Raw genomic sequence first — 16,802 nt, 5'->3', positions numbered from 1 at the left:
CATCTAGGTCACCACAGAGCACCACAGAGTACCACAGAGCTCCCTATGCTATAAAGAAGAGAGAGAAAAGTAAATATCACGCATTAACACATATATGTGGAATCTAGAAAAACAGTAAAGATGAATCTACTTGCAGGGCATCAAGAGAGATGTAGATATAAGGACACATTGGGGGCAGGGGAGGGGATGAATTGGGAGATTGGGATTGGCATATACACACTGCCATGTGTTAAATAGATAGCTAGTGGGACCTGCTATATAGCACAGGAAGCAATTTTAACGACAGTTTATTTCAACTGGTCTATTCAAGAGGCTATCGAAACTGTTTTATAAACAAGTTTCCTTTATATGGGGTGTTCCCGGGTAGCTCAGCTGGTAAGAAATCCGCCTGCAAAGCAGGAGACCCCAGTTTGATTGCTGGGTCAGCAAGCTCCTCTGGAGAAGGAACAGGCTACCCACTCCAGCATTCTTGGGCTTCCCTGGTGGTTCAGAAAGTAAACAATCTGCCTGCAATACAGGAGACCTGGGTTCGATCCCCGGGTTGGGAAGATTTCCTTGGAGGAGGGCATGGCAGCCCACTCTAGTATTCTTGTCTGGAGAATCCCCAGGGACAAAGGAGCCTGGTGTGTTACAGTCCATGGGATCACACAGAGTCAGAGACGACTGAAGTGATTTAGCATCAACAGCAGTGCTGTGCTTAGTCGCTCAGTTGTATCCGACTCTGTGCGACCCTGTAGATGGTAGCCCACGAGGTTCCTCTGTCCCTGGGATTCTCCAGGCAAGAATACTGGAGTGGGTTGCCATATCCTTCTCCTTGCTGTATTCTACTCACTACTGTTTCTGAAGCGGGTCTCTTAGGGAGTCTTCTCTGATCTTATCTAATTGACCTGATTTATTAAATTTCTCTTCTGCAAAGACCAGCTCCATATTACTCATGTCATTGTTGAGGATGAAACAAACTTTAGATTTGTAGAATTCTGGGTCACCTGTTTCAAAGTACTTGTAATGCATATGTAGTACTATGATTTGGGCCAAGAAAGAACAGGTGAAGCAAGCTTGGACCAAGGCAGGACTCATAGAGACACTTGCCCACCAGGCGCCCTGCAAACTCATACGTCTTTAGGAGCAGATGAGTGGGACAATTAGGGTTGGGGTGCACTAGTGCCTGGTTGGTGTCACTGAATCGGGTGAAGAGCTGATTGGTGGTATTAAATAGTGCTTTGCAGATTAATTCAAACCATTCCCAATGAGGCCCTTCCCAGTCTGGAGCTTCTTCATCCGGAAAAACCACTTCAAAGTTCTTGCTCCAATCTGAGATGGAGAAATTCCGACTGGCCTTCAGAGACGATTCCTACAAGGCATGTCTGCTGACCTTCAGGGTGACTTTAGAATGTGGTCTTTTCATATGTGCCTGCGGGAGCTCTCGATGGAAAACATTCACCTTGTCTGAAAGGTCTTGGACCCTCCTGTGTTCTTATGGAGGGAGCGGATGAACGTGGCCGCTGAGATGTTCCTCTCCTTAGAGATGAGCTCCACAGGAGGCTGAATGCCATCATCCACCACAAGGGTGAGCAGCTTATGGACAGGGTCAGGGCTGAGGTATGAAAATTTGGTTCCGGGGCACAGCTGGAAGGTGTAAAGGCGCCAGGAAACGATTTTCAGGTAGAACTCCTTCTCTGAGAATTGCTTTGGTGACACGTAGCAGTGCACATTCTTCAGTTTCTTCACTGTCTCAGGGGTGTAACACTCAGAGGGTGAATCTTCATCTTCCTCCTCCATAGCTGTGGAGGGCCGGCGCTGGGCAGAGCTCGTGTGCATGGGCCGGAGGTGCCATGGCATGCTGGTGCAGCTGGCAGCATTATACAGATAAGCTTCAAAGTAAATGCTCACTCCTGAGGTGGACACGTGGCGTTCAACATTATTCCTCTCGTTCTCACTTAGGACAATGATGTCAAATTCACCATTGTTGATTGGCTGGTTTCGGTATGAGATGTAAGCGTGGAAGCAGCCCCGAGAGTGCAGGGTGAGCCGCAGGAACACCCGGAAGGTCTGCCGTTTGGACGTCACCGACTTCACAAATGGGACACCTGTACTCTCTTTTTCCAGAGGACCAAGCTCATGAATGGACAGGCTGTAGTTGTGCTCATCTCTCAAGGACGTGCACAGCACAGGATCCTTTATATGACAAGCACAGCACAAGCACAGCACAGTAGGCTTTATATGACACTAAGAACAGAATGATAAAACATCTTAGATCTATGAAAGCTAGGGGAAATATTGAAAATGTCATGATAGTTCAAGACTTTGGATTCTTTTCAACTTGTCCCACAATAGTACAATGTAGCAGAAATAGAGGTGGAGAAGTCAGAGCTGTTTAGAGACTCCAGATTTTCCCTGGTTGGCACCAAATAAATAGACACACACACACACGGCAAATCCAAGAAAGATGTAAACTTTTATGTAAGTCTACATAAAGAAAAAAACTTGAAATATACCAAAACAGTAAAGACCATTACTCATAAAAGCATAGCATAAAAACAGCATGGGACTCACACAAACACACACACACGTGCACATACACACTCAAGAGTTTCTAAAACTTGAGTGATGCAGGCCAGACCAGAAGACTGAGAGATCATGTTTCTAGCCTCAGTCTGGGTGGAGAGAAAATCAGAAATAAAAATCTGGCTTCTGCACTATGTTACTTGTTGATACACTCTGCTCTGCCCTGATAACTGTATATATTTTGTTCTCGTGCCATACTGTGGCTTCAGCCATTCTCAAAGAAAATTTTTAATCTTCACAGAGATTTGAAAATCACTTGAGGAATATTTACACAAATCTGGGCAGAGTGCCCCCCTATTTTGCTACATTTATTTAGTATCCAGAATGAATTGAGGAGGTAAATGGCTGCCACAGTTGATGCAATTTCAATCTAGGTATACTGTGCATTATATAAGCACATATCTGAACCTTCACTCTGAATGTTTTAAAAAATCAGTAAGGGTAAAACATAGCACTGCATCAACACCTGATAAAAATGTGAGAGTGGGAGAGATGTGATGCCTTTCTATATACTGTGACTTAACATAAACAATATACATAATAGAATAATCCCAGGCCCTTTAGACACCAACATGACGATTACTTCTCTCCTTTCTTCACCTATTTCTATCAGGCCTATCTCCAAAAATGTGATAACAGCCACGTCTGTTGGATCCATTTTATTCTCTCTTTCTCTGCAGTCAACTAAATGACAAGAAGGGTTTCCCTGGTGGCTCAGACGGTAAAGAATCTGCCTGAAATACAGGAGACCCAGGTTCGATCCCTGGGTTGGGAAGATTCCTTGGAGAAGGGAATGGCAACCCACTCCGGTATTCTTGCCTGAAGAATTCCATGGACAAAGGACCCTAGTGGGCTACAGTCGATGGCATCACAGAGTTGGACATGACTGAGCAACTAACAATTTCACTTTCAAAGGACACAAAAACCATAAATAAAGCTTGAGAAAGATTCTTTTTAAGTGGTTCTATACACAGTGTCAAAATATAGACCTTAATTTTTTTCCAAAATAATTAATAAAAATATAACAACTAATAATCCTGAGCAACATAAAGGTTCAAAACTATTTAGTGTCTGTCAAATGTCATGAGGACTTTTATGTAATGTAATCTGCAAATAAAAATATAAAGCCTATTTTAATTATTCTATTATGTCCTTCTCCTTTTATATGATAAAAACGTCAGGTTCTATTTCTTTCTCACAGTAAATAGAATTTTGTTTGTGCATTGGAGTCTTTCAATGTCATTTCTTATTCTCAAAAACTGAGATTAATTTCCTTTTTGATTATCATTGTAGACCCTTTACAATCAATCTAACGAGATGGTTGGATGGCATCACCAACTCAATAGACATGAGTTTGAGCAAACTCCGGGAGATGGTAAAAGACAGGGAAGCCTGGCTTGCTGCAGTCCATGGGGTTGCAAAGAGTTAGACACAACTGAGTGACTGAACAACAACAATTCAATCTAAAACTTACATCCGTGTAAGAAAAACAATTTCCCTTTGGCAAAGGGATTGTGTAAATGCAGGAAAAATCAGGCAACTTGTATATAAGAACAGTTATTGTGTGTATGTACTACTGACATTTTTTTCAAGTTCTTGGATGCTAAATTTTTCAGTTTATGTTCTGCACAAAATGCTTTAAGAACAAATTTTTTTTTAATGCTATTTTAATTTATATTCTTCTATTACTGTTTTTTTTAAATTTTATTTTATTTTTAAACTTTACAATATTATATTGGTTTAAATTTTTAGAATTCTTTAATTTTTCTTTAGAGTGATGAACTGTATTATTCCTAGTGTTTATCTAACCAGTAAGTGAAAAGGCAGTAGGACATCGTGTTTAGGGAAGGCAATCCAATGGCCAGATTTTCTAGGTTAGAATCTCAGCTCTACCACTTGTAGGCTGACAACTTGGACAAGTTATATAACATTTTTTGGATTTCTATTTTCTCACATTTAAAATAAAGATAATAATAATAATAATCATTTTATGTATCCCTGTGAGGATGAAATGAATTAAAAATACATAAAGTGCTTAGCATACTGCCTGTTGCCTGGAAGATGCTAAATAAGCACTCAATAAGACTGTCATTATTGCTGTAATTGCTGCCATTGTTATCATTATTAAGCAGTACTTACTCTGATACATTGTTCTTGGAAATGCAAAATTTAAAATCAGTATGTTTAAATCATATTACCCATTTCATTTGATATTAAACTTAGTCATCCTAAACCCAGCAGTTACACTCTTATTTACCCGAGAAAAGAAAACATATGCCCATACAAAGACTGTATGTGAAAACTGATATCACTTTCATTTATAACCACCTCAGTCATGAAAAATAACAATAATCCTTTAAGTCATGACTAGATGAGAAAGTTGTGGCATACCCACACAATGGAATAACACATCAAAAATTTAAAAAAGAATGACCACTGATACAAGTAACACCATGAATGAATCTTAAAAGCATTACACTCAATGAAAGAATCCAGGAAGAAAGAAAGAGCTACTCATTATAAAACTTGATTTTATTGATGTTCTAGAAAAGGTCAAAGTATAGGGACAGAAATCTATCTGATTTAAGTTTACCAGGGAGATTGACTACAAAAGGACATAAAGAAACCTTTTGTGGTAATGGAACTATTCTGTCTTCATTCTGGTGATCATCACATTACTTTATCTTTTAAAACTCATGGAAATATATGACTAAAAGAGTGACCTTTAGTGTATATACATTATACTTCAATAACCGGTCTCCTGCATTGGAGGCAGACACTTTACGCTCTGAGCCACCAGGGAAGCCACAGTGTATATACATTACACTTCAATAACCGGACATTCAGAAAATGGAGATCATTGCATCTGGTCCCATCACTTCATGGCAGATAGATGGGGAAACAGTGGAAACAGTGGCTGACTTTATTTTTTGGGGCTCCAAAATCACTGCAGATGGTGATTGCAGCCATGAAATTAAAAGATGCTTGCTCCTTGGAAGGAAAGTTATGACCAATCTAGACAGCATATTAAAGAGCAGAGACATCACTTTGCCAACAAGGTCCGTCTAGTCAAGGCTATGGTTTTTCCAGTAGTCATGTATGGATGTGAGAGTTGGACTATAAGGAAAGCTGAGTGCCGAAGAACTGATACTTGTGAACTGTGGTGTTGGAGAAGACTCTTGCAAGTCCCTTGGACTGCAAGGAGGTCCAACCAGTCCACCCTGCAGGAGATCAGTCCTGGGTGTTCATTGGAAGGACTGATGCTGAAGCTGAAACTCCAGTACTTTGGCCACCTGATGCAGAGAGCTGACTCATTTGAAGAGACCCTGATGCTGGGAAAGATTGGGGGCAGGAGGAGAAGGGGACGACAGAGGATGAGATGGTTGGATGGCATCACCGACACAATGGATATGGGTTTGGGTGGACTCCAGGAGTTGGTGATGCACAGGGAGCCCTAGCGTGCTGCTGTTCATGGGGTCGCAAAGAGTCGGACATGACTGAGCGATTGAAATGAACTGAACATGACATTAAAAAATGAAAACAGGAATACATACATGCCAAGTTACTACATAAAGTAATGGGGAAATATTAATGTTGTCTTCTGAGGGCCTATATACACTCCCATAAGCTAAAATCTAGACAATGACTGGAGACTTTGGTTTACCTTAAAACATAATGTCACAAACAAGCTATATTCACAAAGTTTATGGTTATGTCTATGATGTTGCTTCCTGAGCCAGGATATAAAGCTAGACCTGCTCAAAGTCTAAGCTCATCACAGTCCTCAGGCTCTTGGTCAAAGAATTTGACTCATGAGAGAGAATCCTGAAAGCTACAAAGTCTATTCTAATTTACAGTTATTGATAAAGGTCAATTCAGCAGCTTGAAGGGGTAAAAGAATCAGGGTTGATGAGCATTCAGCTAAGAAAGGAAGCTCCTTGTACCAAATACAAAACAGCCTATTGGCACTGAATTCATGAACTATGCAGTTTGGAGTCAGAAAATTTTGTTGACAACATCCCAATAAATATTGCCGTGGCAATTAAAAAATAAACATTTTGGGGGTCAAATATTTCTCTGAACTGGCTATTCATATAGCATCAATTCTTATTGAATTGTGTCTTTTAGCTTTGATACTTTTTACTTGGAAGTCTTTTTTGTAAGCATTTCAGTAAATTATATAGCATTCTTTTGATTTACTTTGTTCTTATCTAATTTTTCTTCTTAAATACAAGATACAAATGATTATTTCATTATTGTTATTACATGCCAGATGCTCCTGTAATTGCTTTTGTAGACTTTCTTAATTGGTATACTTTTCTTTCTTTTTTCTCATTTTTCCCCCTTTACTCTTTTTTTTTTTTTCCTGTTACTACCTTAGTGGCATTTGATATTCACAATTAGTCAAAGTTTGATATGTGATGTAATTTTTAAATTAATAATTATAATTTTTAGGGATTAAAAGTGTTCTATAATATTACAAAAGTAAAAAAATGGAATAACTCATTAAAAGACTATAGGTTATGAAGCTTTCAAAAATTAATCTCAAACTATCTTGATCATTCTATTATGTATAATATTTTGGCTTATATATATGTATACATATATACATAGCATCAGTGTGCTGTACACTGGAAATTAACAGAACATTATAATTCAACTACATTTTGCTACCATTTACTGATTCATTCAACATTTGTTCATAGTGATTATGATAGTTTGGAAAGATCATTATCAAAATGTATCTAAAATTTCTCATGGCTAATTTAGGGATATATATGTATATAATTCATACTAAAATATATTTTTAAAAGTAAGCTCATTTGTCATGAAAAAATGTATTTGTACAGTTTATAAAATTTCAATATTAGCACTTCTCTAATTTTTATGTTTTATCTTTATGTTAATAATATCAAGATTATATAATATTTTTTTTACCAAATTGCATATAGATACTCCAAGTTCTCTCCACTTTATTCCTGGTGGCTATATAAATATTTTTATGGGTTCTGTGTGAAATAGGTTGAGATAACTTTGTCAAAAGAGTAGGAAATAAACTTCAGAACATTTAACTGTCTGAAGGATTTCACACCTAAATGGAAATTAAACCATCCTATTAATTTGATAATTTTCTACTCTGAAAAATATTTCATATATTTAGTACACAGTCCTAATCTTGATACACTTTAAAATATGTTAGGAAATAAAATAGTTGATGTGAGAAAACCATGACAACTATTTTGAATTAATTCTATTGCAGAGAATTGTTGGCTGCTTACTAATGACTGCCTCTAGCTCCAATCACAGTCTGAGTAAGAGAAACAAGAGCATACTTGTTCAATGTCCATCTCTCAAAATATATTTCCCTCCAAAAAGTTTCTAATTACTGCTACACTGCTTACTGAATCATGTACTTTTAAAAGATGAATGCTAAAATATTTATGATGAACCAGGGTTCATTAATGGAATCCTGATTGATTAAATACTATCAACACATGTATAATTTAAATACGCTATACATTATTATACTGGGTTTGAAATGCAGAGAATAAGCGCTCTCTTTGCTATTGGGCTTCCCTGGTGGCTCAGACAGTAAAGTATTTGCCTGCAGTGCAGAAGACCCAGCTTCAATTCCTGGGTCAGGAGGATCCCCTGGAGAAGGAAATGGCAATCCACTCCAGCACTCTTGCCTGGAAAATCCCATGGACGGAGGAGCCTGATAGGCTACAGTCCATGGGGTTGCAAAGAGTCGGACACGACTGAGCGACTTCACTTCACTTTGATATTAAATCTAAAATTTTTCCTAAAAGTTAATGCATTCTAAAAATAAAAGTTAGGTAAAATAAAATCATTACAGTAATATTTTTTTTATTGTTTTTAAAAATGTTTTGACTGCTGGGTCATATGGTAGCCTGACTCCTCCAGTTTGGTTTTTCTTTTTCAATATCACTTTGGCTATTTGTGGTCTTTTGTGTTTTGATAAAAATTGCAAATTTTTTGTTCTAATTCTGTGAAAAATACCATTGGAAATTTGATAGAGATTGCATTGAATCTGTAGATTGCTTTTGGTAGTAAAGTCATTTTACAATACTGATTCTTCCAAGAACATGGTATATCTCTTCATCTGTTTGCATCATCTTTGATTTCTTTCTCCAATACCTCAGTTTTCTGAATATAGGCCTTTTATCTCCCTAGATAGGTTTATTCTGAGGTATGTTGTGCTATTTTGTGTGATGGTAAATGGGATTATTTCCTTAATTTCTCTCACTCCTAGGCATATATTGAGAGAAAACCATAATTCAAAAGGAGACATGCACTCTGGTGTTCACTGCAGCACTATATACAAATAGCCACGCATGGAAGCAACTTAAATGTCCTTTGACAGAGGAATGGATAAATGTGGTACATATATAAAATGAAATATTTGTTGTTATTTAGTTGCTAAGTCATATCCAACTCTTTGTGACCCCATGGACTATAGCTTTCCAGTTTCTTCTGTCCATGGAATTTTCCAGGCAAGAATACTGGAGTGATTGCCATTTCCTTCTGCAGGGGATCTTCCCAACCCAGGGATCAAACTTCTATCTCCTGAATTGTCAGGTGGATTCTTTACTGCTGAGCTACCAAGGAACCTAACAATAGAATATTGCTGCTGCTCAGTTGCTTCAGTCGTGTCCGACTCTGTGCGACCCCATGAACTGCAACCCACCAGGCTTCTCCGTCCATGGGATTCTCCAGGCAAGAACACTGGAGTGGGTTGCCATTTCCTTCTCCAATGCATGAAAGTGGAAAGTGAAAGTGAAGTCGCTCAGTCGTGTCTGACTCTTCTCGACCCCATGGACTGCAGTCTACCGGACTCCTCCATCCATGGGATTTTCCGGGCAACAGTACTGGAGTGGGGTGCCATTGCCTTCTCCAACAATAGAGTATTACTCAGCCATAAAAAGGAAAGAGTGCCATTTGCAGACACATGGATGAACCTAGAGATTATTATTCAGAATGAAGTAAGTCAGAAAGAGAAAAACAAATATAATGTTGCCTATATGTGGAATCTATAAAAATGGTACAGATAAACTTATTGGCAAAGCAGAAATAGATTTGCAGATGAATAGAGAAAAAAGTTATGATTACTAAGAGGGAAGGAATGAGTGGGGAAAATTGGGAGATTGGGATTGACATATACACACTACTGTGTATAAAACGAATTAGTTTCATAGATAACTAATGAAAACGTATAGTTTAGCACAGGGAACCCTACTGAATGATCTGTGGTGATCTAAATGAGAAGAAAATGTTTAAAAAATGGACATATGTATACGTGTAATTGATTCACTTTTCTGTACAGCAGAAACTAATACAACATTTTAAAGCAACTATACTCCAATAAAAATTCATTAAAAATATCAATGGAACAATTTTCTAGACCTAAATCTATTTCAAAGATCTCAATCAATTATAATTAAGAAAAAAATAATGTTTTGAATCATACATATACTTTTTTCCTCTTAAAATCTGGAACACCTCCTATTAATTTTGATGAGAGTGGCAGACACATTCTTCTTCAAGTTTATTCTTCTCTTTTATTTAGATACAAAAAATAATTTTTATAGCACTTGAGGTTAAATCCACTTAGGAATGACAATATATATATACACAGAATTATAGTAACCACTGACATTATTGAGTCTCTAGAAGGAACAATAATAATTTAACCTGTGTAAAATAGTGACCAAATTGAATAAAGGAATTTGATTGAAAGCATCTTATAATACTATTTTTTTTTCAACAAAATCCTGGCTTCCTGACACTGTGAATGTCTTCTTAAATGGAACAAACTTCCTGTTAAACTTGTATCAGAGGGTTGCCCTTCTTTTGAGAGCTCCTAAGTAGGCCAAGAGTAGAGTGAATGTAAGGTAATTGAACTCTCCTTGACATAACTTTTACTACTTCCCTGAGCTTATTTCTCTGAGGGGAGGAGATTCCTCCTTAAAATACTACTTTTAAAAAGCTTATTAATTCTAAAATCTGAAGCCTAAAGAAAGGAAGAAACTATTGTGCAAATCAGAACTCATGGTGATTTCAACCACTGTAAAACTTGACATGAAAGTTAAAAATAAATCTATATTTTAGGAAAACATATTGGACCATTGTAAAGAAAATATAACAACTTTCAGTTTAAAAAAACACAAAAAACTTACTTTTAATATTCTCCTATAGATGATGATTTCATTTGAACTAAGTCCTAATAATATGTGCTAATGAGTAAGATGCCATTTTAAAAATATTAAATGAAACAGATGAACTATGGTTAGCTTGCATTTAGAAAACTGTTATCCTTCAGAGCAATTATATATTTCTACAACAATGGGCAAATCCTTTTATTTTTAGTCTACCAATCTGTACTATGTTTGGTTTGTACTTTTTGATGAACATTAACATTTTATACTAAAAATGATAATTCCCCTTTGCCAGGGACTTATATTTTCTATCTAATTTCAACATGGATAGTTGCAGTATCTTCAGTGTTTCATTTCAATGTATTTATATCCAGTGTTTACTCCCAAAGAACTGGAAGACTTAGTAAACTCAATATTATTTATTTATTTTGCTTTGATCTGTAGGTTGTCATGTAAACTAAGCAGCACATTTCTTTCTCACTTACATATGGGCTTGCTGACTGACGGAGTTCTCAGATTTCTTTGTGGCTAAGGAAAGGTATTTTTGATACAGTGTGAGATATTTTAAAAGAGTGTTTGAAGTGTTAAAGCAGATATCTGGGCCAACAAAAATGAAGATCATGTTCTTAATTTTGATCATTCCAAAAGCTTCAGGCTGAGTTTCCTGGTATCAGAAGAATCATTGTGAAAAGTCAGGGTAGTTATAAAAAGATGGTTTTAGCATTTGGGGTTATAAAATTAGCTTTCAAAATTAAAACTTTATCCCATGCCCGTAGTGTGATTTTTAGTGTTTATTTTTCTCTCTTATTAGACATATTGGTATCACCTTTTTTGTCTTGTACCCTGATTTTCTGATTAGGGAAAATCTCTTGAGTTTTCTTATTCTAGATTCTTGATGTGTCTTAGTATAAAGATACTAATTCTGTGCATTTAAAGTATGCAATATAATGATTAATCTACGTGTCATCGTTAATCTCTAAATCATAACATTGGCACAGACTGCTCCATTCATGTTAGTTACTGCTCATAAAATTCAAAGTGAGATCAAATTGATCAGACTGAGAAGCAATGAAAGCTGATATACTTTATAACAGATACGAATGAAAGGTCATCAGTTTTATTCAATTTATCAGGAAAGAAAGACCAGATGAGACACTGAGACAAATGACAAGCCAGGGGTCAATGACCTGTTAATACTGCCCAAGGTAATATAAATATCAAACGTCTGCATAGGTAACAGCTTCTGGTCCTTCCTCCTTCTCTTCCCTTTTCTATCCTTCCCTTCCCTCCTTTCCATTCATTTTTGCTGACAAAAAGTAGCATAAGAATTATCAAAGCCGGTCAAAGACACATCCTATGACTTAAAAAGTATATTTCCTCTTGGAATTTATACATAAGATAATCAAAATAAATTTGCAAGAATGTTCATAAGAAGCTAGATTGCTAACAGGCCCAAACTAACATATATGTGGAATACATCGTGCAAATGCTGGGCTGGATGAATCACAAGCTAAAATCAAGATTTCTGGGAGAAATTTCAACAACCGCAGATATGCAAATGATACCACTCTAATGGCAGAAAGCAAAGATGAACTAAAGAGCTTCTTGATGACTGTAAAAGAGGAAAGTGAAAAGCTGGCTTAAAACTCAACATTCAAAAAATTAAGATTATGGCATCCAGTCCCATCACTTCATGATAAATAGGTGGGGGAAAAGTGGAAGCAGTGACAGATTTTCTTTTCTTGGGCTCCAGAATCACTGTGGACAGTGACTGCAGTCACAAAATTAAAAGACACTTGTTCTTTGGAAGAAAAGCTATGACAAATCTAGACAGTGAATTAAAAAGCAGAGACTTGACTTTGCCAACAAAGGTTCATATAGTCAAAGCTATGGTTTTTCCAAGTAGTCATGTATGGATGTGTGAGTTGGACCATAAAGAAGGCTGAGAGGTAAAGAATTGATGCTTTTGAACTGTGGTGCTGGAGAAGACTCTTGAGAGTCCTTTGGACTGCAAGGAGATCAAACCAGTCAATCCTAAAGGAAATCAGTCCTGAATATTCATTGGAAGGACTGATGCTGAAGCTGAAGCTCCAACAGGTTGGCCACTTGATGCAAAGAGCCAACTCACTGGAAAAGATCTTGATGCTGGGAAAGATTGAAGGCAAAAGGAGAAGAGGGCAGCAGAGGATGAGATGATGGAGGGCATTACCAACTCAGTGGATATGAATTTGTGCAAGCCTCAGGATACAGTGAAGAACAGCGGAACCTGGCTTGCTGCAATCTATTGGGTTGTAAAGAGTCAGACACAACTTAGTGACAGGACAACAACAAAAAGTGCACAAACGATTAATAACAGGAAAATGCATAAGTTTGGATACATTCATACAGTAAAATACTACATACAACATGGATAACTCACACCCGCACATAATGTTGAGTTTATATGTATCATATGATTTCATTTCTATAACATGCAGAAGCAGCAAAACTCATCCATAGTGATAAATATTAAGATAGTTCTTATGTTTAGTGGAGTTAGTAACTAGAGTAGGGCATGAGAGGCACTTCTGGGGAACCACTGAAGTTCTATTTATTGAATACACAAATTGTGTTTACTGTGAAAAAGTCACTAAATTATACACTTGGGATTTGTATGCTTTCATATATATGTCATACTTCAGTAAATATATATGTTATACTTAAAATCACATGCCTGTATAGCAAATTTGAATAATACTTTTTTTTTAAAATAGAAAGTTTTTTATTTTTCTTTGTAAAAGTTTTGCACATTTCATTTTAGATTTATTCTAGGAAGTATTTGTAAAAGATACCTTTTTAAAATTTTTGTTGCTGTTTAGTCACTAAGTTGTGACCCTTTTTTTTTTTTTTTGTAGTTGAAATTTTTTTTTTTACCATTTTTTTAAAATTTTATTTTTTTTTTAAACTTGACATAATTGTATTAGTTTTGCCAAATATCAAAATGAATCCATCACAGGTATTTTTTTAAAAAGCCTCATAAGCATAATTACTATTAAACTTCCAGTCTTTGAAATAAATGTAAATATAATGCACAGACATAAATTTGGAACATCTATTTTCTATCTCTCTATCCCTCATGTTTTATTATACTTAATGCTGTATAAACTATTTATACCTGTCTTTTAAGCAACATTTTTAATATTTCATTATATCAATGTATAATTTAAATATCTGTCTTTTATTCATTCCTTTTTACTCTTGGGAGGATAATTTATGAGTCAAAGACATATCCAATTTCAAGAGTCTTGATATTCTAAGGCTCTGAATATTGACAACCAAAATATCTATTCCAATTAGTATTAACAGTAACATAGTAGTATATTTTTTTAATTCATTACAAAAGAATATCTTTCTCCCTTAATGCACTTTTAGAAATTTAAATGTGTAATATTAAAATATGGTATTCTTTAAATCAAATATGGATAATTAAAAATTGGGATATGTATATTGTAAAATCTTTTTATCTATATTAAATAAAATATTCTGACCTATAGCAATTTGTACTTCAAGTATAGATGTCAAATTGCTTGATGTGAATTCTTAACCATCTGTGTAGAATCCAGTGAAGGGAACTCAATAGTTCATTTTCAATTTTGTAGGAAGGAGGGACAGTAAGTTATTTCCTCCCCACCCCAAATTATAATCATGCATTTACTTACATTATGTTGATCAGAATCCTTCATTTTCATTTAAATTAAGATAAAATATTTAGCTATGTATAAAAATTTTCAACGATTTAGGTTTTTTTTCTCTTGGTTCCTGTGATTGCTGCTTGATTTAATAACCAGTAGACGAAAATAATTCATTTATTGGGTGAATTCTAATGATGCCTGCAGCTGTTTTTTAATATTTGAAATGGCTATGAAATCACTAACTTAAGCATCAATTATTAAGTCACTGCAGACTCAGGGAGCTTAGAACCTAGGTGGGTCACTAGGATAGCAAGGCTATCAACAGATTGAAGTGAAAGACAGAAGAGTAAATGAAAAAATCTGTTCAGTTTTCCACATCTATATCATCAGTGTCTTAATGCTTAGATGGGTGAAAGAAAAAATGCATTTGTGTTTTTGAAATATTTTTTAGAAATAATACATTAAGAATGTTTTGGTTAGGCATGCCTGTTAAATAATAATTTATAAATATTAGAATTACCATATGATCCAGTAAACCCACTCCTGTGCCTATATACAGACAAAACTATAATCCAAAAAGATAAATATACACTTATATCCATAGAGGCATGTTCACAATAGCTAACACATGTCCATCAACAAATGAATAAAGAACAAAGATGTAGTACATATGTATGATGGAATACACTCAGCTAAAAAAAGAAAAAGAAATGAAATAATGCCTTTTCCAGCAACATGGATGGAACTAGAGATTATCAGACTAAGAAAAAAAAAGAGAAAGACAAATATATGATATCACTTATATATGGAATCTAAAATATGACACAAGCAAAGCTATCTGTGAAATTCTACCTAAGAAACAGAAACAGATTCACAGACATAGAGAACAGACTTGTGTTTCCCAAGGAGGGGAGTAGGGGAGGGGTAGACTGGGAGTTTGGGGTTAGCACACACAAACAAATATGTATAGAATGGATAAACAACAAAGTTCTACAATGTATACATATAACTATATTCAGTATCCTGAGATAAATCAAAATGGAAAAGAATATAAAAAATAATGCATATATATGTACAACTCAATCCTTTGCTGAACAGCAGAAATCAACACATTATAAATCAACTATATTTTAATAAAAAGTCATCTGTAATAACTCATAAATATTAATCACTTCTAAGTATGGAACTAATAGACCTTGGAAAAATATGTCTAAAAGACTTATATAAAGTAATTATTCTGGTTTACAAAGTGAAGGCAGCAAAATTTAATACTGGAGAATATTACAGTTGATAGTTACCATAAGTCAGTAGAGTCCTACATACTTGTTTTCACCCTTCAATTTTAGAAAAAATGCTTCAGAGTAAGGCAGCCTAGGGAGAATATATTGGTGTGAAATTCACATTTCCCCTAATTTCAAGAAAAAGTATCGAAATACCCAACAGAAATTAATTTATAAGAAAGCATTAATATCATAATCCCTTTTTAGGCATGCCTATGTTCTTCATCATGTACTAAGTAAATTGAAAAGCACTTGTCTTTTGTCTTTGTTTTCTAAAATCAACAATTATCTGACACAAAAGAAAATTCTTTCCACAGCTAGTGTACACAAGAGAACTGATGAAGTGACAACAGAAACAAACTTAATGATTACAATATTAGCAAGATTTAGAGTTAATTTCACATACATAGTTTCCAAAATCTCTCCTCTTTATATCAATATACTATTTTAAGATTTTACTATAAATCTGGCTTTTAAACACTTACTGAAAATATCCAGTTCTGCAAATAGTTCTTGAGTAGTTATCCCTTTTTATGTTCATTATTAGTTAAAGAGATAGCCTAAATATATCAATTCTAATGCAAGAGCTAGAAGGAAGATTATAGAGAAAGTGAGAGAAGGAGACAAGGAGAGAGAGACAATATTTTGATGGACAAAAGATCTAGGAAGATTTCACAGAGAGGTAACATTTGAGCAGACTTTGAAACGTACCTAGGACTCCAATGTATTGAACTGAAAGACAGAAGGTATTCCAGGTATGGGGAGTGAATGGGGAAAATCTGTTCAATACTCTGTATCTACAACACCAGGGTCTCAATTCTGAATCCCATCCAAGCCATCTTTCACACTGCTGTGAGATTTTTCAAGGAGGGAAATATTAATGACATCAAGTCATGCTCCCCACTGGTTCAAAATGCATAAACCCCCTTTAGTATGGCATGGAAACTCTTCACTATATTTTACAATCAACTGGACCAAATATATCTCTTCAGCCCCATCTCCCCATCTCCTGCTATTTGCCCTCTCTCTCCCTTCTCCACTCACTCCAGACATACAAAACTATAGTAGTTTCCCACAGACACCACAATCTGGCTTCATTTTCTGTTTGG

The 16,802-nt window shown here is 35.6% G+C and overlaps 1 protein-coding gene and 1 pseudogene across 1 annotated transcript in view; both read right to left on the bottom strand.

Moving 5' to 3' along the window:
• The window catches only part of ROBO1 (roundabout, axon guidance receptor, homolog 1 (Drosophila)), a 1,299,652-nt gene that overhangs the window by 957,352 nt on the left and 325,498 nt on the right, over window positions 1–16,802 (bottom strand). The gene's annotated exons all lie outside the window — the stretch shown is intronic.
• On the bottom strand, window positions 802–3,223 carry LOC104991752 (annotated as a pseudogene).

Source organism: Bison bison, unplaced genomic scaffold (assembly GCF_000754665.1).
Source record: "Bison bison bison isolate TAMUID 2011002044 unplaced genomic scaffold, Bison_UMD1.0 scf7180017864200, whole genome shotgun sequence".
In the NCBI taxonomy this organism is placed as follows: Eukaryota; Metazoa; Chordata; class Mammalia; order Artiodactyla; family Bovidae; genus Bison; species Bison bison.
Note: the sequence above shows the minus strand (reverse complement) of the source record. Positions and strands in the feature narration are given on the sequence as shown.